The sequence below is a fragment of the Sciurus carolinensis genome, chromosome 9, assembly GCF_902686445.1.
Source record: "Sciurus carolinensis chromosome 9, mSciCar1.2, whole genome shotgun sequence".
Classification (NCBI taxonomy): Eukaryota; Metazoa; Chordata; class Mammalia; order Rodentia; family Sciuridae; genus Sciurus; species Sciurus carolinensis.
Window position 1 is genome coordinate 20,242,266 of NC_062221.1, and position 25,162 is coordinate 20,267,427.

Below are 25,162 nucleotides of genomic sequence, written 5' to 3' on the forward strand. Positions count from 1 at the left end.
GAAATTTTATAATTATTCTGAACATTTATATTTACTCCCCCTGAGGTCTTGTTGTATGTAGCCTTTCCACCCATAGACCTTTTCTCTCTCCTGGTTCTTTCATCTCTGAAAGGACCAGAGTATGTTTTCCCAATTTCTAGTTGTGTGGTTCATATGTATCTTCAGAGTTCATTCAACAAATAATGAGCATTTACTGAAATTTTCACTTTAAGAACTTTACAGTTACTCTAAAAAGTACTTCTGGTGACTCCTAGAAAACTCCTCAATAGTAGACTGCTATGGCGATTCCTGATGAAGCGGATCTGTTGTGAAACCAACAGAGAGGAACTGGGTTGTGATAGAGGATGGTTTTCCAAGGTAAAGGAGGAATTGGACAGGGCCTTGTAAGCAAAAAGGAATTCTACAAAGGCACATGTAAGGTCTTTGTGTTTTTGAAAAAGGAGTTTGATATTGCCAAAGCTGAAATACGTAGGGTGGGTTTTACAGTTCTAAGGTTTCCTCCAAATGACAAGAAGAAAAAGAAATGCAAAATCTATCTTCAAAAACCTAGGAGACACCTGAAACTCCAAATTAGTATATGAAGACAGAAAACAGAAGTAAGAGTGGTAAATGACTTGCAGAGTGGGATGCTGATGGCAAGCAAACCAGTTCATCCTCCACAAATCAAAAAACACTGAGGTACCACAGAAAATGGGGTAGAGAACTGAACATTGGAGAATTGATTAGACCTCTTACATTCACTCTACAAACTCAGAAAATCCTCTTTTATCCTGATAAAGACTGTAAATTTATTTTCTGGGGGGAAAATCTCAACCAGAAAAGCACCCATACCAGGGGCATCAGACATATAAGGCAGTAGAAAACTGAAAATAAAGGAAAATTGAGTAAAAGTCTAAATACCAAATAGTGAGCCCATTAGCCTGATTTCCCCTCCCTAGAAAATAGATTATTACCTCTAACTCCTAGTCCTCACTGTGGATTAACGAATCCTTTTCTGGAGAAATAAAAATCTCATCAAAATACACGATCATCCTAAGTGAAGCCTATTAATTAACGAATGATGTCCACAAACACACAGCTTCCTTTCAGTTTTGCAGAACCTCATTTTTATTTTAAATAAACTTTACTGATGCATAATTGACATACAAGGTAATTAAGTGCACAATGAGATCTGTCATGAGATTTTTTTGAGATTTGTCAAAAACCATGTTAACAATTGCCCAATTCCCACACCTAAAATATCCAAAAGCCACTGATCTGATTCCTATCACTACAGTTCTCTGTCTTCATATGAATGTAATCATACAATATATACACTTTACTCTTTGGCTTCTCTCATTTAGCACAAGTGTTGAGTCATTCATGTTACTGTACATATCAACTATATATTCCTTTTGATTTCTCAGTAAATCCATTGCTGAATAAATCCAAATATCAAAATTTGTTTAATCTATTCAGCTGATGGACATTTGGGTTCTAGTTCATGCTATTATAAATTAAAACTTTTATGAATGTTTAAGTAAAAGTCTCTCTGTGGATGTGTTCATTTCTTTTAGATTACTGGTAATGGAATTATTGTGTTATAAATGTACATTTAACTTTAGAAGAACCTGCAAAACTGTCCTCTTAAGTAGTTCTACCATTTTACACTATCATTAGCAATATTTGAGGGTTATCTTAACCATCTTACTGTGAAGTGGTATCCCACTGTGGTTTTAATTTTAATTTCCCTGATGACTCAGTGTTATTCAGCATTTTTATATGCTTATTAAAAATTCATATTTATCTTCTTTGGTGAAGTGTCTATTCAAATCCTTTGGGTTGTCTTTTATTGTTCAATTCTAAGAGTTGTTATATATTTTAGATTCAGATATCATCTCCTAGTCTGTGGCTTCTCTTTCCATTTTCTTTCCAAAGCGGTAGCTTTTGAAGAGTAGGAAATTTTTGTTTGTTTGTTTCTGGATAAGGTCTTATTACATCCCTGGACTGATCTTGATCTCCTGGATATAAGCAATTTTCCCACCTCAGTCTCCTGAGTAAATGGTACTATGGGTATGTGCCACTATGAAGAGTAAGAAGTTTTAATCTTATTAATTTTTATCATCCAATTAATCAAGTTTTATTATTAATACATTTGTATGCTGAGATCTCTGCCTATCCTATGGTCATAAAGATTTTTCTCTTGAGCTTTCTTTGTTGTAGTTTTATAGTTTCACCTTTTATTTTTAAAATTATAATCTACTTTGAATTAATCTTTATGTATACTATGAGGCTGAGTTTGAATATCATCTAGCAACGTTTGTTCAAAACACTGACTATTCTGGGGCTAGGTATGTAGCTTGGAGGTACAGCATTTACCTAGCATGCATAAGGTCCTGGGTTTGATCCCCAGTACCACAAAAAACAAAAACAAAAAACAAAAAAACACGACTCCATTGAATTATATTGGAGCCTTTGATAAAAAACAAGGCTTATTTCTGTATATTGAATATTTTTGATATACAAGGGTTAATTCTGAATTCCCTATAATTTTGCTTATATATACATGATGTCATTCTTTCTTAATTATTGTAGCTTTATAGTAAGTATTAAAATTATAAGGCATATTTACCAATTCTTTTCCCTAGAATTGTTTTAGATATTCTTTGCCTTCCACAAAAACAGTAGAATCAGCAATTTTCACAAAGCCTGCTGGAATTTTGAATGGAATTTCAAATGGAATTTCAATGAATCTCAATCTCTGGTAAAAATCTTAACAGTATCAAGTCTCTATTCCACAAACATAGTACATCTCTTCATTAATTTAGATGTTCTTTAATATTTACAGGACTTTCATTAAGTTTATTCCTAAATATGTCTTTTTATTAAAATGGCACTGTTATTTTAATTTCATTTTCTACACTTTTGGTTGCTGGTACAGAGAAATACAGCTGGTCAACCTTGTCACTTTCTACCTTGCTAAACTAATTTATTATATTTTGTGTATGTGTAAACCCATTGAGATTTTCTATAGAGATAATTTTATTATCTGAGAATAAACACAGCTTTACCTTTTCCTTTCCGATCTTACTGCTTTGTTGTCATGCTGGCTAGGATTTCCAGAATAATATTGAATAGAAGTAGTGAATTCAGAAATCCTTGCCTTGTAGTTGATATTAGTCTTTTACCATTAGTATGATAACAGCTACAGAATTTTTTGTAGACGCCCATCATCAGGCTGAGAAAGCTCCCTTCTATTTCTAGTTTGTTGAGTTTTATAAAATCTTACGTGTTTTTAATTCTGTCAAATATTTTATTTGTATCTAATGAAATGATCATTTAATTTTTATCCTTTATTTTGTCAATGTAGTAAAATAGGCTGAGAGCTGAAATTCAGTGTTTAAAATTAATAAATGATGAATTAGCAATAAATATGCATTTAGAAATTTGGAGATAAACAACAGAAGAAATAGTGAAGAAAAAATTGACAGTGGCTGTCTTTAGGGAACATGCCTACTTGGGAATAGAAATTGGTAATTTTTACAAAGTCTTTTTTAATGATTCTTTAAACATGAAAATAATATAAATTTTAAAAATTAAAAAATAAGTTGAAGGGAGATGTGGAGATGATCTCTAGGAAGATGTAGGGCTAAGGCTGGCTGGGAAGTCAAGAGTACAGGAAAAATAAATTTAGCTTCATTTTCATGTTTAGTGAGACATTCAGAAGGCACTCCTCATGCAGCTGGATATACTTGGCAGCAAAGAGATAAGAGTTGAAGGAAAAGATTTGGGAGTAAGTACCAAAGATATGAGTTTTAAAGGCAGAAGAGTAGATGAGACTTAGCATGCATGGGGTATGAAAAGAATCAAGTACAAAATTCTGAGGAAGGTTGGCATATATGCGGCAAGGAGAGGGATGCAAGAAGGGAGACAAAATGAATTTTCAAAGGGCAGGTGGAGAACCAGCAAAATATGTCACAGAATTCAAGATAGGAAAGTGTTTCCTTCTTCCAACATTCTGAATTCTGAAAATTTTGTCTAATAAACATCAGAGCTTACTTTATGGGTGTTTCTTCCTAATTTCATAAAAGAAACTTAGGAAGTTAATAAAACTTTAAACAATATAAATGTAATGATGGAAAGTAGAGAAAGGTGTTACACATATTTTTATGTTGCTATTTATTTGTTCCATTTCAGGAAACATCTGGGGCAGAGAGTATGAGGTAAAGAAATTCCATTGTTTATCTCAGCTGATGAAAGAGTTTGAGAAGAAATGGTCAACACAAATTGCAGAAACAACAAAGAATTGAATATCCCTGTTACTTAGTGGATCATCTAAAAGCTCAGAGCAGAAAATATTGAAGTGTCTTTAAAACTTTTTATTTGACAGGATACAGAAGGTGTGATGATTCAAAAGTAATGAGTCATTTAAAAATAATAAAAACTATTGCTTTGCCTGGAAAACATGGGCAATCATTGGTGGATGACTCAGTATGGAAACTGTTTCCAAGAGAAGAGTCAAGAGGAATACAAAGCAGGTGTCCATAGAACTACTTGAGAGATAAAATGAGGAGACCTGGGATATTTTATTTATTTTCACTTTTTAAAAAATAGTTGGGAAAATAAAATGGCAAAAGGGAAAACTTCTCACAAGGGATGATTTCTGATGCCCAAAGAAACTATAGATATAAAATATGAAAGAACAATTAATGCTTTGGATTTAGGGATAATGTCTCAATGAGACTAAAGTAATATAATATTATTCCAGTAACAAGCCTGACTTGAGCATATAGAAATTAGGCAGTAATTTAAAACTCACTTTTATCCATATTCTCATAGAGGAATAAAGGAAGTATGGTTAAGGGAAAAGCACCAGGTATGCAGTAAGGAGTTCCTGGTTCAGCTTCAGCTTCTGTACTGTCCAGTTTGGTAATTTAGGTCAAGTCACTTCAATCACTGAGATTTCACCTTCTCCTTTGGAAAAAAGGAAAAACAAAAACAAAAACAAAAAAACAGGTTAAAAGATGGCTTTGAGGTCCAGACAATATGAGAAAACCAAAACTTGCCTTTTCTTGGTTTGAATTAGGAAAAAGTTGTATTTTGCCAGCAAACTATTTTTTATTATTTGATAGAATAATAATGAACTGGCTATTCATATTTAATTCCAAAACTAGGATTTCTCTGAGAACTGGCTCCAAAAGGAAAATTTGGGGTTAAACTTACACTGCTTTATAATTTTAAAAAATTCGCAGGCTAGGGGTATAGCTCAGTGGTAGAGCACTTGTATAGCTTTTGTGAGACCCTGGGTTTAATGCCTAGTGCATGTGCATGCACACACAAAATTTCTATTATATATTCCAAAACGTCAACAATAGTTGTCTGTCTGGCTCATAATATTTTAAATTATTTTAATTCACATATTTTCCTTTTCTAAGTATTTTTATTAATTTAGATATAATAAAAAAATCAGATAGCATTCCATATGTAGAAAAATCATCTGGACAGTTTAGAAAAACATGCATATTTTAAACAGTTTAATACGCATTTGAGTACTACCTCAGACCAAGTACTCTTCAAGATGGGCCAATTCTATGGTTTTGCCTCATGCAGCTCTCAGTGTGAGTCAGGAGAAAAGGAGGACACTTTACCTTTAGGTTAAAGTTAGGGAGGGGGACTGCCAAACCCAGTCCTACAGTATAGAAATAGTTGGCCACAGGAAAGAAGGGGAAATGCTGAGAAAGCAGAAGGAGCAAAGCAGAAGGTGGCACGGGATGTGTGGGAGTTTGGTATTAATATTCATGTGTCAGGTTGGCTTCCAGGGGCCAAAGCTAAAGGGTTGGGCAGAGGTAACAGCTTTAGAGACCTCTTACTGAGAGGTTTCAGAAGGAAGGGGAGAAGAGACAAGGTCAGATTTAAACTGCACTTTGAGCAGATTTAGAGCACTTTGTGTAGTACTGTGGGGGACAGAGTTAGGAAAGCAAGACAAAGTGAAATAAACCAGGTAGAAGGCTTCTGCAGACTCCAGAAGACAATCCATGAGTGGGTAAATGGCTTATGTGATTAACCCAAGATCACAAAACTACGAGCAGAATCTGAATGCAAGTCCTTTATCTTTAAATTCTATGCCTTTCTATATGCTGGCACAAGTACGAATTCTGGTCAAAGCTGGAAAGAGATCTTAAATTTATCTTTATTAAGTAAACTACAGATATATTTCTTAAAAATACTTTATTCATTAATTTATATTAAGTACCAAAATGTTTAGGACACTGCAAAAAACAAGTCTTCTTCTGTCTTGTAGGAATTTATGGGATAAAAGAAATGACAAAAAATAGGTAGGGGCTAGGGTTGTAGCTCAGTGGAAGAATGCTTGCCTAGCATGTGTAAGGCACTGGGTTCGATCCTCAGTACCACATACAAATAAATAAAATAAAGGTCCATCGATGCTTAAAAAAATTTTTAAAAGAATAGGTAAATTTATCCAATATTTATTGAGTTCCTCCTGGGCCCTAATGAAGACAAGATTTTAATGATAGTTCCTTTTAGGACATGATTTTTATGGCCTCCTTTGCTTTCCTTAGGAGTTCATTTTGGCACAAGTGAACAGAGTATTCACAGAGCCAACTAAACAATTCTAGGGCAAAATAAACAGAAGCACAGGGTCAGGGAAAATTTGCTTGAATAGGATAAGAGAAGAATTCCAAAGAACGATATAGGTGGCAGTGAGCTAGAGAAGAGCCTGGAACTGCCTTCAGCATGGTTTGGATATAACAAATTAAAGGTTCTGCTTTTGGGTTTTATTTTAAACAGTTTTAATCTTTATAAAAGTTAAGACTATGGAAATAATACATCCTGGAATAAAGACACAGAGAGACAAAGTAAAAAAGATCACACCAAGAGGTAGTATCAATGTATCAAAAAAAAATGCTTTTTGTCTTTAAATATACATATACACATAAACAGGCGTGAGGTTTTTGTGTATTTCTTTAAAACAAAAGTGAGATTATGGCTTATTTCCTGTTTTCCCCACTTAATCTGAAGAATGTTCTTTCCATGAAAATAAAAATCTATTATCACAACTTACATACAATATATGGATATACTGTACTAAATTTATTTGTTCAATTCTCTACTAAGGGCTGTATAAATAAGATGCAGAAAGGAAGCTAGAAGCAAACAAATGATAAAACTGACTTCAGCTGTGGCAGCATTCTGAATATTCTAAAGGTAGAAAGAGGTAAGATATATAGAAGCTCAAGAGATTTTAGTGCTCCAGACACAGATGAATAATGTCTGAAACTGGAATTCTTTGTGGATGAAGAATTTCCAAAAGGGGGCGGGGAAAGACTGTAACACACTAAAAATGAAGTAATTTCAAATCTTCACATCTGCAGAACAGATAGAATGTCACAGAACTCACTCAACTAAAAACAGTGGGTGGACTGCCAGGGAAAAACCAAATGCTGTTCTAATGATCATCCACAACCACAGTTTTGCAAGGAAGTAACAAAGCTCCCCAAATTGAGCTCTAGTGTGCATTGAGCCTTTCTCTGAAGTTGCTAGGTAGCTGGAAGACTTCACGTATCCTCTCGAGTCTCCACTTCCTCAAGAGCTGGGCAGGCTCTGTGGGTTACATGCTGCGTGTCAGAGTTCCCTTGGAAGCTGCTTATACTAGGCATTTTCTACTGTGACCGGAACAGCTCTACTATCTTTTTAGATACTGCATCTTCATAAAAGGTTTTACTTGAAAAAACACTTAGTTAAAAGTATTCTTAAACTCACAGGGTTAAAAAAATAACATTTGCCTCATTTGTTAATCACAAAGGAAAATGTAAATTTATAATAGAAGGCTCTGAAAGTCACCACCTTAAGAAATTAGTCAAATTTAGCATCACTACTGGTGTAATAATCAGGTAATATGTATTTCCACACAGTGAAAAATACACAATCATCTAAGAAGTTTGCGTGCCAAAAAACTTTAACCTTAATCTAATCAATCTTTCAGAACTAATGTCCAATAATAGGAAACATGGGACATACAAAAATAAGTTACTACACCATGAAGAAACAAAAGAAACTCACAACATCGATCATTTTATATTTGCCCTGATCTCTTCAACTAGTTCAGTATCTCAAGGGAAAAACTTAGGTTTGTGTGGGTAAGTTAGGGAGAAAAGAAGCAGAAAGAACATCAAATATAACAGCTCTGAGATAGGGGTATGTTTTGAATGCAAGAGTGAGAACACCAGGATGTCCCTACTATGGATCCTACACAAAACAGGAAGCTACGTAAGAGTTTTAAGCAGAGAAATGACATGATTTGACTCCCTATTTAACAAGATCATTTGGGTTATTATGAGAACAAACCTCAAGGAACTAGAAGAAGAGGGAGACCAAAAGGGGACTATTGGAATAATCCAGGCCAAAAAGGATGCTGGCTTGGACTAGGTGGTAGAAGGGAAAGGGTAAGAGCAGTGAGCAGATTTTGGATATATTCTGAAACTAAAGTCAACGGGACAGATACATGGGTGTTTTAGTCCACTATTTCACTACTGTGACTGAAATATCTGACCAGACAACTGTAGAGGAGGAAAGTTTATTTGAGGGCTCACAGTTTCAGAGGTCTTAGTCCACAGAAGGCTGGCTTCATTACTCAGTGCTCCAGGTGAGGCAGGACCTCATGATGGAAGAGTGTAGCAAAGGGAAACAGTTCACATGTTGATGAGGAAGCAGAGAGAGTCTACTTGCTAGATACAGATATATACCCCCCAAAGCTATGCCCCAATTACCACCTCCTCCAGCCACACCCTACCACTTCAGTTAACACTCAGTTAATCACATCAGGGATTAATTCACCAATTATGTTAAAGGTATAACCCAATCACTCCTCCTCCAACCTTCATGCATTTGAGCTTTTGGGGGACACCTCAAATCCAAACCATAACAATGGGTTTTGTGGAAAAGAGAGAAGTCAAGAATGAATCTAAGGGTTTATCAAAAAATTTGGGGGGGGGTTTGGTTTGATTCTGCTTGAATGACTAAAAAATGAGAACTGACATTAACTGAGGTGAGAAGACTACAGAAAAAAACATTTGTTGGTGGGAAAGGGAGTGGGGTGAAAATTCAAATCATTATTTTTGTTTTGGACACATTTTAGGATATCTAGCAGATGTTCAGGTAAAGGTGTCCACAAGGCTTTTGTGAGAACTGAGCCTGGAGTTTTGAGGAGGAATCTGGCTGGAAACTTGGGAATCATAGTCATAAAACTAGATAAGAACACTCAGGGAAAGATTACAGAAAGGAAAGAGGAGACATCCAAAGGTTGAGCCCTGGGGTACTCAAACATGCAGAGCAGTACTGTTCAATGAAACTTTCTGTGATGATGAAATATTTTTATATCTGTGTCACTTGAGAGATAGCCACTACACACACTGAACACTGGAGATACACCTAATGCAACTGAACAAATTAAATTTAATTGAAATAGCTTCACATAGCTAGCAGCTTTGGTACTAACCAAATTATTCAGAGTTTGGGGAAGGAAGGAAAAATTAGCAAAGGAAACTGAAAAGAAGTGGTCAGAAAGGGAGGAACTATTATGAGATAATTCTCCATATTCTGTTATATTTCTGTATACATTATAAGTGATACAATGACAATGTTGGTAGTCAGTGATAAATGATAGTGCAGGACTATTTCCCAAGAATGTTTGCATAGTTAACAATTTTGGGAAACTAGACCTCTAAAGCAAATAATTGTTGCCCAATATAATAAAGGCATATCTCCTGTTGATTAGGTTTCCTTTTCAATAATACAAACCACTGTGCATGCATATTAGCTATCTTCTTCACACCGTTCTGGGAAAACTGGGGCTCAGGAAAACCAGTACAAAAATACTGATTCTTTGGGTAATACTGTAATAACCTTTTATCTCTGATCCAAAAGACTTGTGTCTTCTACCAATATTCATGCATTTAAGGCAGATTTACTTGTTAACTTACAAATCAGGTAAAATCTTAGATCCTTCATAATTTTTGACAGGTATCTTAAAAGTCAAGTGAACATGTTTTACGCAGGAGAAAATGATCAATTCAGTTCCTGAATGTCAGATAAGAAGAAATGACAGTTGGGGGCATCACTAATAACTGAAAATAGTGATTTTGATCAAACTGTGGAAGAAGTCTGACTGGCTTGAGTTTAAAACATGGGAAGAGAAAAATTACCAACAGAATTACACATAATTGTTTCAAGAAGTTCTGCTGTAAAGTTTATGTGAAATAAGGTAATAGCTAGAGGAGAAAGTAGAGTCAAGAACTATTAGTTTTAAGATAGGAGAAATAAAAGTATATTTTTATACATAAGAGAGTGACGTAGAAGAGGGGAAAACAGATGGCACAAGACAATTACAAAGTACTAGTTGGCTAGTTCTTTCATGGTAACAAGAAAAAGCAAAGTATATGGATACTACTGCAGGTAGTGGAAGCCCTTTTCTGAGTCAGTTTACTCAGCAAGATAAGAAGTAAGGACATCCCTTTAAAGTGAAGAGTGGGGAAGAGAGAGTGAACGTGAAGAGACTAAAGATATAAAACAATCATTCTGGAGGAGATGAAACAAAATGACTGTGGAAATCTGGTATGATTGCCAAGTAACACTTAAGGTCCACTTGAGGTTATGATCATAAATTTAATGCAAGTTCAGCAGGACTTGCATTAACATGCATGGAATAAGCATGTAGTATCACTTAAGTGATAAAAATAGTGAGAAAGAAGCAAAGGAATTGACGATGTACATAAGGGAGAAATGATGGACTCTACCCCTTCTATCTCCTGAAATCCTAACCCTTCCACTGAGCCCCGTGGGACTCATGGTACTTATCAGCAAAACCCTCATATCCTTGACCTCTTAGAAGTTTTCAACTTCCTTCATATTATTTAAAGTGAAACTGGACTCTTTCCTGAAGATTCTGTTTTTCCTGTAAACCTTTTAGATGAGGACTCTTTCTCTTCCACACACTGCAAACAAAAAGGCTAGTAAGGGCCCTACTTATTCCTCATGGCTATGTCCAGAACATTCTCCTGTTGTCCTCTCCAAAGATTTCCAAAGATTTCCTTCCCACTCTGAATCACATATCAGATTTGACTACCCAATACCTTTCCTATGGCAGTCATTTAAGACTTCCCAAGATCACTCCTTTCATTCTTTGATAATTTTAGCTTCTGGATCACTGTCTTCTAACACTATTTCTGTCCTAATTCTTGTTGATTCCAACATCCAAGCAAATAATTGATCTGATATACTAGTCTCTTAGTTTCTTGATCTTTTCCCCACAAAACACTGATCTTGTTCTCTACCATGTCTCAGCCACTTTCTCCCATGGTCAAACTCTTAAGCCTTTAGATCATGTAAGGGTACAGTTAATAACAACACATCTGGGGGAACATCATTTAAAAAAATCTGATGAATTTGAAGTAAGACCATCCCTATACAGACCCTCACTGGCAGAGCTGAGGGAATGGCAATACATCAGGCATAAGACCACACTCTGCGGGAATTCATGCTACCATCAACAGACAACGGAAAGCAAGGAGAGAACTAGGCATCCTTTGCAGCTTCTGGTCTTGGGTCTATGTTCTTTAAGTGGCAGGAATGGTGGGTTGATATGTGTATGAAAGGGTGGAGTACAGACAGAAGTATCCTGTTATGGATACCTGTTTCATCAGGTGCTCAAAGGGAAGATTAATATGACTACACCATCATTCTTTTTTTCTTTTTTTTTTTTGCAGGGCTGGGGAATCAAACCCACGGTCTTGCTCATGCTAGGCAAGCACTCTACCAACTGAGCTATCTCCCCAGCTCATCATCATTCTTTAAGCACAGTCATGCACTGCTTAATGATGGGAATATGTTTTGAGAAATGCACTGTTACGTAAGGTTGTTGCTATGGGAATATCATTGAGTGTACTTATGTACACCTAGATGGTAAAGCTTATTTCACATCAAGGCTATATGGTATAGCCTACTATTCTTAGTCTACAAACTTGTAGAGTATGTTATACTGAATACTGTAGGAAATATAAAAGTATCTATATCTAAACACATCTGAACAAACAGTAAAAATATGGCTTAAGAACATGCCAAACTTTAGTTAAGAGACAGCCCAGGTGGCAGTGCTCAGCATAGAATGCTCAGCTATCCTAATGACTGTCCTGTAGCATTTGGAATGTGTGCCAGGGTCACCTGATGGGCAAGATGGCTAGTCATGTCAGGCCAGAGATCCCTACATTCTGTGTACCCTAATCACTGACAGCTCAATTCAGGAGACTCTCGTATCCTTCTTGGGTTTCCCCTTCTTAGGATACAGTTCTGGGGTTTTTGCTGATAGCAATCTAGGGCAATTAAGAACTCTTCTAACTTCTTTTCTTCATCCCAGTATCATGGTTTTCAGCTGTCTGTTAACCAATGGCTAAAAATATGATGTCCAGATTTCCAGTTGTTTTCAGAGGGTGGGTAAGCTACTTTATCCAGGAGGATTCAAAAGCAGAAGTCCTTTCTGTAAGCCAGTCACAAAAAACCAAAGGCTGAATGTTCTATCTGATATGCAGATGGTGACTCACAACAGGGGGGTGGGGAATGGAGGTTCACCAGATTGGACTGGGGGGAAGAAAAGGGGGATGGGAAAGAGAGTAGAATGAATTAGACATGACTTTCCTATGCTCATGTATAAATACACAACCAGTATAACTCCACATCATATACAACCACAAGAATGGGAAGTTATACTCCATGTATGTATGATATGTCAAAATACATTATACTGTCATGTGTATTTACAAGTAACAAATAAAAAAAATTTTTTTTAAAAAGTACTTTCTGATTGTCTTTTTCACTGTTTAGATGTTGCTATATGAAACTAAAAGAAGCAGTTTCCCACTGGTTAATTGTGTACAACACTTGCTTCACACATCAGTTGCTTGGAAAATGGGAAAAATATGGCATAAGAGATTTAAAAAAATAATTTTGTGTATAGGGCACTTATCATGAATGGAGTTTGCAGGACTAAAAGTTGCTCTGGTGAGTTAGTGAGTGGTCACTGAATGTGAAGACCTAGGACATTACACACTGTAGAATTTAAACTTTATACTTAGATATACTAAATTTCTTTTTATCATTTTTCATCACCTCCTGCTTTTCTTTTTTTTTATTGTAAACAAATGGGATACATGTTGTTTCTCTGTTTGTACATGGAGTAAAGGCGTACCATTTGTGTAATCATAAATTTACATAGGGTAATGTTGTTTGATTCATTCTGTTATTTTTTCCCTTTACATTTCTTATTAAGAATTCTTCAATAATAAATTAAACAGCTTACTAAAACTTTTTTCTTTAAAACCTCTTTAACTTTATGGCTGTTTTATAGTAATACTTTATGAAACATTGTACAGTACAAAATTATTTTTCTTTATATCCTTATTCTATAAGCTTTCTATTTAAATTTTTTTTTTTTGTTAAAAGTAAAAACACAAACACGTACATTAGCCTAGGCCTATACAAAGTTAGAATCATCAGTATCATTGTCTTCCACCTCCACATCTTATCCCACTGGAAAGTCTTCAGGGACAATAACATGCACGAAGCTGTCTTCTCCTCTGATAACACTGACTTCTGGAATCCCTCCTCAAGGATCCGTCTGAGGCTCTTCTTGAGGAGGTGTCACTCTTATCAGAAGTATATCCATGTGGTTTGCTTGATTTGTTTCTTTTTTCCATCATAGATTTGCTTACAAGCAGATAATGCACTCTGAATATCCCTCTCTATTAATAAAAACCTTTTGGTGTTGGGGAATATGTTTTTAAACTTTTTAAGGAGCATGTTGAGATCTGTAAAAGTTTCTGCTAAACTATTCACTGTGAATTTTCTTGGGAGTACTTTTTCTTCTCCTGAAGTTTCCTTTTTCTCTTGTCTCTTTTTCAGCTATGTACACAGTAAATAATAGGAATTTTTTCACTCCTTATAATCTTTTTTTAAAAAAAACAACTATTAGAAATTTTAATAGGAATGTAAATGTAACAGCTCTTTTTGTAGTAAGTAAATTTTGATACATAAATACCATAAAACAATGAAAAGATCATCACATATCCATGAGCAAAACAGTTCAGGTTCTTACTGAGGAATATTGTCTTGAAGACTTTCATGTTCAATACCAACAAGTGAGAATAATGTATTTCCTTTTTGTCCTTAGAAGAAATACATTGCTTACTCATTCATTCTTTTTTTAAATTATTTTTTATTTTTACAGACTACATTTTGATTCATTGTACACAAATGGGGTACAGCTTTTCATTTCTATGGTTGTGCACAATGTAGATTCATATCATTTGTGTAATCATACATGAACATATAGGATAATGATGTCTGTCTCTTCCATTTTTCATACCCGCCCTCAATTCCCTCTACGTAATCTAAAGTTCCTCCATTCTTTTCTCACTGGCTATTGTCAAGAACACAAACAATAATAGATGTTGGCGTGGATGTGGGGGAAAAGGACACTCATACGTTGCTGGTAGAGTTGCAAATTGGTGCAGTCATTCTGGAAAGCAGTGTGGAGACTCCTCAGAAAACTTGGAGTGGAACCACCTTTTGACCCAGTTATCCCACTCCCCGGTTTATACCCAAAGGACTTAAAATCAGCATACTATAGTGACGCAGTCACATCAATGTTTATAGCAGCTCAATTCAAATAGCTAGATTGTGAAACCAACCTAGATGCCCTTCAGCAGATGACTGGATAAAGAAACTGTGAGTGGAATATTATCCATTATCTTATTAGGATCACCACTGTATATGCAGTCCATTGTTAACTGAAACATCATTATGTGATACAATGACTGTATTTATATAAATGAGGGGTATGCTGAGCTTTTTTTTTTTTCTCTGGTGGCACTGGGGACTGATCCCAGGAGTGCTTTACCACTGAGCTACATCCTGGTCCTTTAAAATTTTTTTTTTTTTTTTAAATTTTGAGACAGGGTCTCACTAAGTTGCTGAGGCTGGTCTTGAACTTGTGTCCTCCTGCCTCAGTATCCTGAGAAGCTGGAATTACAAGCATGTGACCCCATATCTGGCTGTGCTGAGCATCTAAATGTATGATCTAATTAAATTCTTATGCCAACACTGAACCTAAGTGCTATCTCCATTTCACAGATGAGGAGACTGAGGCTGAGAGAAGTTTAAAAACTTGTTTGTATAACTAAGAAATTTTAAGAACTGTGATCTGTGTTCAGGTTTCTCTAACATCAACCATTCTTTTATCCTATGCCAAGTCTATATGAAAGCTAAAGGAGCTAGGACTCAGTACCTGAGTCCCTCTCATAATGCCAAGTTTCTCAACTTCTAAAACAGGAATTGCCTCAAAAATCTTAGTAGGAGGAATGAAGAAAGGAAGGGAGCAAGGGAAGGAGTGAAAGCCTATTGAAACACTGAATTTGTTATAGTAATCTACATAAAAAAGGTGTTTTTAAAAATTCCAATTTTGTGTTTTGGAAAGCTGAAAACCAATAAACATATTAGAGAATGATGAAACTGACACATAAAATAGCTATATAAAATGAAATCATAACAGATAAAGTTAATGGAGTAAAAGTCAGAATTAGACTTAAAAATCAATGAATAAGCTAAATGTTACCTATCTGAATTTCAGATTATATTATTGAATTTCTTAAGTATAATTAAGACAATGAGTTTGTTCATAATAAAACAAACTGGGACATAATTAAAAGCATATTCACAAATAGCATCATATCCAGAAATAGAATTATTTATAAAACATGCTGTAAATTCAAGCATAAAGTTCAATTAAAAACAAAAAACAAGTGACCTGTGAGATTAAATCAACAGGAGGGAAATGGAAAATGCAGTAGGTTCTAAATGTGAAAGAATACAAATGTCAGTGCAAGAAAAAACAATTTAAAGAAACTTAACGAAAAAGTAAAACATTAAATTCAATTAGGAGAAAACCTAAATACAAAACAAAGATTCAATGGAAAGAGTCATTGAACAGAAAAGAAAACTTAGAAATAATTTCTATTTATTCATCGAGTATTAAGCATTTATAATGCTGCTATAGTTTCTCGGGAAGGGGGTGATGGGATTCAGATGGCAGTGTGATGGGTCAGAAAAGCAGAAGTAGATGAGTCAGAAAGTCACTACAATTTATTCATTCTCATATCCCAATGTGTGGCCAGTTCACAGCAAAAAATGGAAATTCAATAATATCTTCTTAATGTATGAATTGTCAGATCCTCAACTGGGGTAGAGCGAGAGGGCAAAAGTCCAATGAAAATATTTTCACATAAGACAATGTAGATTTCTTTAAACTGACCCTTCATAGTTCTTAGATGTGACCTTCAACATAAACCATTGCTTAGCTCCTTCGTATCCTATTTCAGGTTCCACTGATGCCCTCTATTTAAGCAATCTTCTTTTTTTTAACATTTTTTATTGTCAATGGACCTTTATTTATTTACTTATTTTACGTATTTAGTAATTTATTTATTTTTATGTGGTGCTGAGGATTGAACCCAGTGCCTCACACATGCTAGGCAAGCGCTCTACCACTAAGCTACAACCCCATCCCTATTTAACCAATCTTGACTGTATCTTTGGTGAGGTCTTATCACAGCTAAGATTATTAGATCATTTTTGCACTGATCTTGCCCACTGGAAGAATGCATGAAGTATTTATCTGTCTCTAAGACAGATGATTTCAGGTAAAATAAATGGTCTTGTGGGGCTCAAGAATAGTACCTAACTAAACAAAACCAATCAAAAAAAAAAAAAAAGTCTGAATTACCACCTCTAGTGGGGCTCTGTTACCACAATTTCAGCAGTAAAATTTTTATTCACTATCATAATAAGAGATGTAAATATGTGTGTGAGTGGTAGGGTTTGGGGAGATGGGGAAGATGATACTGAAATCTGTAGGGAAAGCAGAGTTGAGGGCAAAATCCAACTTTGGAAAGTTAAAGGGAAGGCATAAAGGGATTCCAAACCAAAAAGTCAGGAATGGTATAGAGACTGAACAGAGAGTAAAGAATTTGAGAGCAGGAGGGCTGAAAATAAAGAGTCATCTGATGGAACAGATCAAGCAAGGTAATTAAAAATGTAATAATGGCACAGAAACAATGATTAATGGGACTAGAGTTCTAAAACCAACTTATATGTATGTGAGAAATTTGTGAACTGATAACTGACATGCTAGCTATTATAAAAATTATTCCAAATGGACAGTCATTTGAACACTCTCCCCACCCCCGACACTATTCACAGAAATAAATTTGGGAATTAAGACCTAAATTTAAAAATATACAAAAGTAATAAAAAAGTAAGATTTCATGTTTATATATTTTGGGCGGAAAACACATTCATTAAAAATGTCAGTTTAATGTTTTCCCTTATAAGTGAATGATGATATATAATGGAGGTAGGGGATGAGAGATTAATGGAGGAACTTTATGTAGAGGGAAATGAGAGTGAGGGCAGGTATGAAAAATGATGCAATGAGACAGACACCATTCCCCTTATATACGTGTATGATTACATGAATGGTATGAATCTACATCATGCACAACTACAGAAACAAAATGATGTACCGCATTTGTATACAATAAATCAAAATGCAGTCTGTAAAAAAAAAATTCAGTTTAAAAAAGTTCACAAATTAAAAGCCAGTAAGGCCAAATTTGATATCAAAATTAAAAATGATTTAACAAAAAAGACAACAAAAGGAGAGAACTGCCTGACTGGAGGAAAATATGATACTTCTACAATAAAAAGTGAGTACCTAGAATATAAACAACTAAGAAAAAGACAAGTATGTGTTATTCTACAAATAATAAAAAACAAACACAAGAGTAATTAAACAAGGTGAAAGTTAAATTTCTCTCTCATGCAAAAGAAGGTGAGGGTTAGTGTGGCTCCACCAAATGTGTGGAGACCAGGCTTTCTGGCTCACCTACCTGATGATCCTGATGGTCTAGGATGGCTGCTAGTGCTCCGATTATTGTGTGTTCAAATATACAGAAGAGGTGAAGGAATGAAGAAGGGGTGCCTTTCCTCCATTAAAATTCTTCAGAGTCACATCTAACATTTCTGCTAAACCACTAGCTAAAACTTACTAATAGTATACTTAAATCTAATGGAGGCCAAGTTTTCTGGATAGGAAGCAATAGACCTGGCTAAAAGCTGGGGTTCCTATTACTAAAAATGAAGGAAAAGAGGAAAACAGGAGGTAACTAGCAGTTTCTGCTATGTAACTCACAGGACAGAAAAAGAAACAACAAATGATCAAAAACTTTAGAAAACATATCAACCACAGTGTTCTATTATACAGTAGGGTAACCATAGTTAATGATATACTGTACATTTCAAAATAGCTAAGAGAAAATTTCAAATGTTCTCAACCACAAAGAAATGATAAATGTTTGAAGTAATGGGCATGTCAATTGCTCAACTTTGGTCATAACACATTGAAAACACATGTCAGAACAAGTATCCCATAAACATATAAAATTATTATGTGTAAAGTCAAAAATATAAAAAGGGAAATAAAAATTAAAACAAGGAGATACTGTACCATTTTGTAAAATTTTTATTTAAGAGACAAAGTTTGCAAACTGGCGAGGGTATGAGGATTTATGTTAATTTTTTTTAACAAAGAGAATATACTGACTATTACTAGTATAATTAAAAATATAAATATTTTATTGAAAAACCAGAAACATATTATTAGTTATATTACATATTATATATTTTATATTAGTATAGATACCCTGGGAACCAATTTGACAATATCTATTAAAATTGTGATTATAAGATTACATAATTCAGAAATTCTTTCAGACTCTGCAATATAAACATTCTTACATTTGCACGAGAGAACAAAGATGTTCATTGCTGTAATGTTTAATATAGGGAAAATATAGACAACACAAGTGTTCAACATTAGGGAACAGCTCCACTTTATGTTTTTCATAGTACTACTACCACTGTCTGAAGTTACATTAATTTATCTACTTGTCATTTAGGAAATTAGCTCATCTAGGAAAAGAGAAGAGGTGAAGAAAGTTTATTTATATAATAGCTGTCTGGTTAAAAATTCAATAGAAATAATGCATTGTCTTTTAAGATAACAAATCAAAACAACCACCATTCCAGTCTGTAACAACATGAACCTACCAGAAAGCCTGCATGAAGGCCAGCAGATTTGCAGACAGATTGAGAAATAAATGCCAAACCAGATAAAGCCTCTGAACTTACTATTTGGAGACAATATCACTGGATGTGGTCCACTCTTTTCTTTAGGGTCTAGGGCATTCCACAGTAGAATCAACATACTGTCTGTAACACAAGTGACCAACTGTCTTCAATGCTTGGATCCCAATACTGCCAGTACCAGATGGGCCTCCACTCACTAGGAAGGCTAACCATAGGAAAGAAGTTCTAACCAGATCTGCAGAATACCAAGACTGCTAATAGAACTAAATTAAGAGAAGACAAAATGTTAACATCTGTGCCACAGGGGTTTCGAGAGGATATGTCATAGTAGAAGCATCATGTTCATCAGCACTGATAATAGCAGTATACTGGGGCTGACCCCCAGGATTGTAAAATAGGGACTATGCCTGTGATCTACCAGATGGAAAGAATAAACGTCCCTTGGTATGGTTTTGAAGGCCTTAATGACATTTCCATTCATAGCCACTAATCCTTAGCTTTTAATTTCTGATCTCATGGACAAGAAGTTTAAAACTTTTTTAACTGGAGGGACCCTGCTCAAATGAAAGTGTAAAGATGAATAATCAAATAAAAGGAAGTGGAATAGTCTAAGGGAAATGGGATAGCCTCAAGTGTTCTGTCTTGAGGGGTGGGGTAGGAAGAATACTTAGACTCCTTAGAGTGCCCCAAAGCAGAGTTTGAAGGGGAGAGTAAACTTAAGCAAAGACCTGAGAGAAATGAAGGAGGAAGTTTTATGAGGGAGAATGCAAAGATCCTGGGTCAGGAGCACACCTGCTTGTTAGAAGAAGAAAAAGGTAGTGTTTAGGACTGGGACAAGGCAAGAACAGGAAAGAGTGGTGGGAGAGATTGTCAGAGACAAAGCAAAGTGTGGTCTACTCTCACCTACAAAAACGAACTCGAAAGGGTCAAAGACCTAACTGCAAGAACTGAAACTATACACTTGAAGAAAACAAAAGGGGTCAACTGACATGACCTTGGATTTGGTGATGAATTCTTATACATGATGCTAAAAGCATAAGCAACAAAAGGAAAAACAAAAAGTTTCATGCAAAGGACACTATCAAGAGTGAAAATACAGCTCACAATGTATGAGAAAGTATGTGCAAATCATATATGTGATAAAGGTCTAATATCCAGAATACATAATCAACTTTTACAACTCAGCAACAAAACAACTCAATTTAAAAACAGACAAAAGACTTCAATAGGTACTTCTCCAAAGAACATATCCAAATGGCTGACAAATGTATGAAAAGGTATGCAATACCATTAAGTCACTAGGGAAATGCAAATGAAAACCACAGTAAGATACCACTTCATACCCACTAGGATAGATGACTACAACCAACAGAACAAAACAAGACAAAGTAAAACACTCCCAAACAGAAAATAACACCTATTTCAAGAATGTAAAGAAACTAGAATTCCTAAATACTGATGTTAGAAATGTAAAATGATGCAACTGCTATAAAGTTTGGTGGTTCCTCAAAAACTTTTTACCTTATGACCCCAAAACTCTAATCCTAGATTCATACATGAAAAATTGAATCAAACAGAGGTATTTAAGCAAAAACCTGTAAACAAATGCTCTTAGTGGCACTATTTGGAAGAGCCAAAAGGTGTAAACACCCTAAATGCCCATCAATTGATGAATAAACAAAATGTGATACATCCAGAAATGTAGTACTGTTACATGCTAAGACAAAAATGAAACTTGTAAATATTACACTGAATGAAAGAAACCAGAAAAAAGTCACATGTTATGATTCTGTTTCTATAAAATATTTAGAATAGATAAATTCATAGAGCTAAAAAGCAAACTGGTGGTTGTTAGGGGGAGAAAGAAATGGGAACTTACTGCTTAATGGGTTCAGGGTTTTCTTTTGGGGTGATAAAAATGTCAGAATTAGGCAGTGGCGATGGTTGCCCAATATTATGAACATACTGAAAAATCACTGATAAAATGGTTAATTACATCCCAACCCCACCTCCCCAATTTAATCACACAGCTCATATCTGATAAACCTAGGCTTTGTATCCAAAAACTTACTCTATGTCTTCTGCCCACTCAGTCATTCTGCATCCTCCACAAACTAAAGGAGCTCTAAACCACAAGGGCAATGGACTTTTCCTTCCATCTATCACATTCAGAAAAGGTACCGAACTGTACTTGAAGTAGATTTCCCACTGCTGCCCAAGCACATACAAGTTTCCAAACAAAATTATTTTCTTACAATGGGCTCCCAATACAAACCACCTTGGAGGTAAGGCTGCTATTCACATTATTAAGTCATCCTTTATACAGAAGTTAACTATCATCTACCTAATTGACAAATCAATAGTGGTTATGATTAACCTTTAAGATGATCTCCTGTTTGCAAGAGTATAGTATAGCAGTCAGGTTTATGTTTTCAACTAATAAGAAAAATTAGAAGAGGAAAAGTTTATTTGGGGCTCAAGTTTCAGAGTTATCAGTCAACAGATGGCCAACTCCATTGCTCTGGAGTTGAGGTGAGGCTGAACATCATGGTAGAAGAGTGTGGCAGAGGAAAGCAGCTCAGGACATCACATCAGGAAGCATATAGGGAAAGAACCCCCTCATCATATATAAAATTTAAATCCCAGAGGTATGCCTCCAATGACCTACCTCCTCCAGCCACATTCTACCTGCCTTCAGTTATCACCCAGTTAATCTATTCAAGTGGATTAATGCTCGGATTAGGTTAAGGCTGTCATAACCCACTCATTTCATCCCTGAACTTTCTTGCATTGTCTCACACATGAACCTCCTGCAGGTTAATGCAGCTGATGAGGCAAAAAGTGATAAGAGACAGAATGGTTATGGCAATATGCATAATAATCCTTCCAAGACTCACTCTGAGTCTTCAAGGTAACAACATTCATACAACCTTTTAGAAACCAGTATGTTCAATGCTCTTCTCTCCAAGCTCAATTAAGAGCCTATACCTCCAGTTTATACCTTTCAGTCACAGACAGTGATAAAGATTTCAAAGTATAAGAAATTTTATATGCATGCAATTGGAAAAATCAAGCTACAATATCAAGTTAACTGGAAAAAAATACAGCTGGAAATCTGACAGTTAGATACACATTCCCTAATATAGCCAAGTACTCCATTTTCAACAAGCCAACAATCTGGTCTTTGTTCATCAGTTCAATAGAGGATGATGTCAGGTCACTGGAGCCCAGATCATTGTTAGCCTTTAGGCACTCTATGGCTTTCCATATAAACAAGAGACTTAGGTTCTAATCAGCCCCTTCAGGAGTTTCAAGGGTCCTGACAAAATATCTTCTCAGTGAAAAACACAAAGTCTCCAAAACACACACAAGCAAGAGCCCCCTCTAAGATGGGACAAAGGCACCACTGAGCTACCTCCTTGAAAAATTTGAAGTAGTGTGTGGGTAACCAACAGATTGAGCATCTGCCATATAAACATGCAGGACATCAATCCCTCTGCAGTACTCCACCTTTTGGGGCAAACCTAGGTTTTTGAACTGAGCTAAGGTGGTAGAGCAATTGCTTAGAATGCGCAAGACCCTGGGTTAAATCCCCAGCACATAAAATAATAATAATAATAATAAAATTTTAAAAGAGAAATGATTTTTCAAATATTCATTATTCCCAGTTCTTATTTCCTATTCACCTTGATCTGGTTTCTGCCTCTTCTAATTGAGAACAGTTCTTACTGAAGTCAAAGATCACATCTTGCTAAAGTCAACAGATTTTCAGTCTACATCTTTGCTTGAGGACTCTTGTGAAATACTCTCTTCCTTTGCCTTTTAGAACCTACCGTCAACTAGAATTAGTTTCTTAAGTATCTAAGGCAAAAATCAAGAATAGTTTAAATTACTCCAGAAAGTCTTTTAAGTGGACCATTAAGTATAGCATACCTATATGTATGCAAATCAAACTTGGTTCTTTCTCATCAAATTAAAAATACAATGGAGTGTATTCAGCTAAGTTCACATACCTAAACTTCAAGCAAGGTGGCATCCCATTGTACCTCTTGGACCATATAATCCGTCCCTGGATTATTCTTTTCTACCAAATTAGGCCTGAGCCCTCTTCTCTTACTAATCTGTCAGAGGTTCTCAACTTTCACTGCTCAGTGAAATCATCTGAGGAACATTTAAAAATCCAAGGCTGCAATTCAGACCAAGTAGACAGAAAGAGAAACTTGCTAGGTGGACCCCAGCATTAGTGATTTTTAATCACTCAGTGATCCTAATGTGCAGCCAAGATGAAAATCACTATTCTATACTCTCCCTTGACCAAGAATCTCACACTCAAAAGCACATAGAATCAGAGAAGTAAATCAGCAAAACAGGTCAGGCTTAAGTTTTAGGGAATTGTGGGCTTTGTACTGACTTGAAAAGCAGCTGGGATTAGTTGTGACTTAGCTCCAATCATATGGGAAAGCTAGCTTAAGAGTGTCATATCTTCTCACTTTTAAAAAGAAGCTTCAAATCTTGATTTTCATGGGAAATCTTCAAATTTTAAAGTATTGGCAACTAACGCAGAATGAAACAACAAAACCACTGAATGGGCAAAACAAAACACATCTGTTAGCCAGAGAGTGTGGTGGGCTTCTGATCTGCAACCTCTGCCCTGGGTAATTTCACCCACATCCTTCAATTTACACCTACAAACTTGTGCCTCTAATTCAGCCCTTTCCAATGCCTGTAACACCTATTCTTAAAAGTCTCAGTGTCCCGGGCTGGGGAGATAGCTCAGTTGGTAGAGTGCTTGCCTCGCAAGCACAAGGCCCTGGGTTCAATCCCCAGCACTGCAAAAAAAAAAAAAAAAGTCTCAGTGTCCCAATGTGAATGAAGTGTTATGTAAACCCAAAAGTATCCCTAAAATGTTCTCTACCTCAGGGAACAATTTCACCATCCACCTGGCTGGACAAGCCAGAACTCTGAGAGATCTATCCTAGGAACTTATTTCTCTCCCTCAATTCTTGTACCGCATCAACCAACAAATCCTATCAATTATACCTACTAAATATATCTCCTGTATACCTGTATTTTTCTCCAACTTCACTGCTATATCACCTTAGTCCCAGCTACCAGTTTTTCTCTCCAAGTTATCCCCAGTAACCTAAATTAGGGTCAGTTGTTACTCATATTCACTTTTGTTTCCTTCCAAACCTTTCTCTCCCCTATGACCAGAATGAATATTTAGGAATACAAGTATTTGCAAATACACACACACACACACACACACTTAATTGACCCAACAATTCCACTTCTAGCAATTTATCCCACAAAAATATTCATAACATATGAATTGGCATACTCACAGTACTGTTTGTAATAAATTGAAAAATCACTTGAATGTCAGGGTGGTGGTTAAATAATCTGTAGTATAATCATACAGTGAATTATACAGTTCTTCAACAAAATAAGGAAATAATACATCAAAATGTAAAGATTCTCAAGACATCATTAAAAAAAGAATACACAGCATACTACAATTTGTGTAAACAACAGAACAGCATGTGCTTGAATGCCCATTTAAAAGTGTCTATGACTATAAAACTAGCATCAGTGGTTATACTTTGGAAGATATGGGGGGAAATGCCGGCTGGTGGGGGCCAGCAGGACCCACAGAAGACATTCTATGGGACTGGAGGAGGCCCTGGCACCCGTACTGTTTAAGTACCTCTAGTGATTCTGATGAGCAGGCTGGCTGAGACTCACTGACAAGTAGCCTCCATCTACTTTCCCAGCTTCATTTTGTATCTTCCTGCCCCACCATTTTCCATGCTCCAGTCACATTGGGTTCTGGATTCCCAGAAAAGGCTGTTTCTGCCACAGGACCTTCATGCACATTCCTTCTGTCTCGGATACTGTCCTTCTAAGCTTT

At 35.7% G+C, this 25,162-nt stretch overlaps 1 protein-coding gene across 3 annotated transcripts in view; it reads right to left on the reverse strand.

Annotated features, from left to right (window-relative positions):
- Positions 1 to 25,162, reverse strand: part of Ppp2r3a (protein phosphatase 2 regulatory subunit B''alpha) — a 164,568-nt gene that overhangs the window by 136,841 nt on the left and 2,565 nt on the right. For 2 of the 3 annotated variants that reach the window (XM_047564957.1, XM_047564959.1), the window contains exon 2: positions 4,799 to 4,953. The exons of the other annotated variant lie outside the window; for it this stretch is intronic. The gene's annotated coding sequence lies outside the window, so the exon portion shown is untranslated. The remainder of the gene's footprint in view (positions 1 to 4,798; positions 4,954 to 25,162) is intronic. 3 annotated transcript variants of the gene reach the window in all.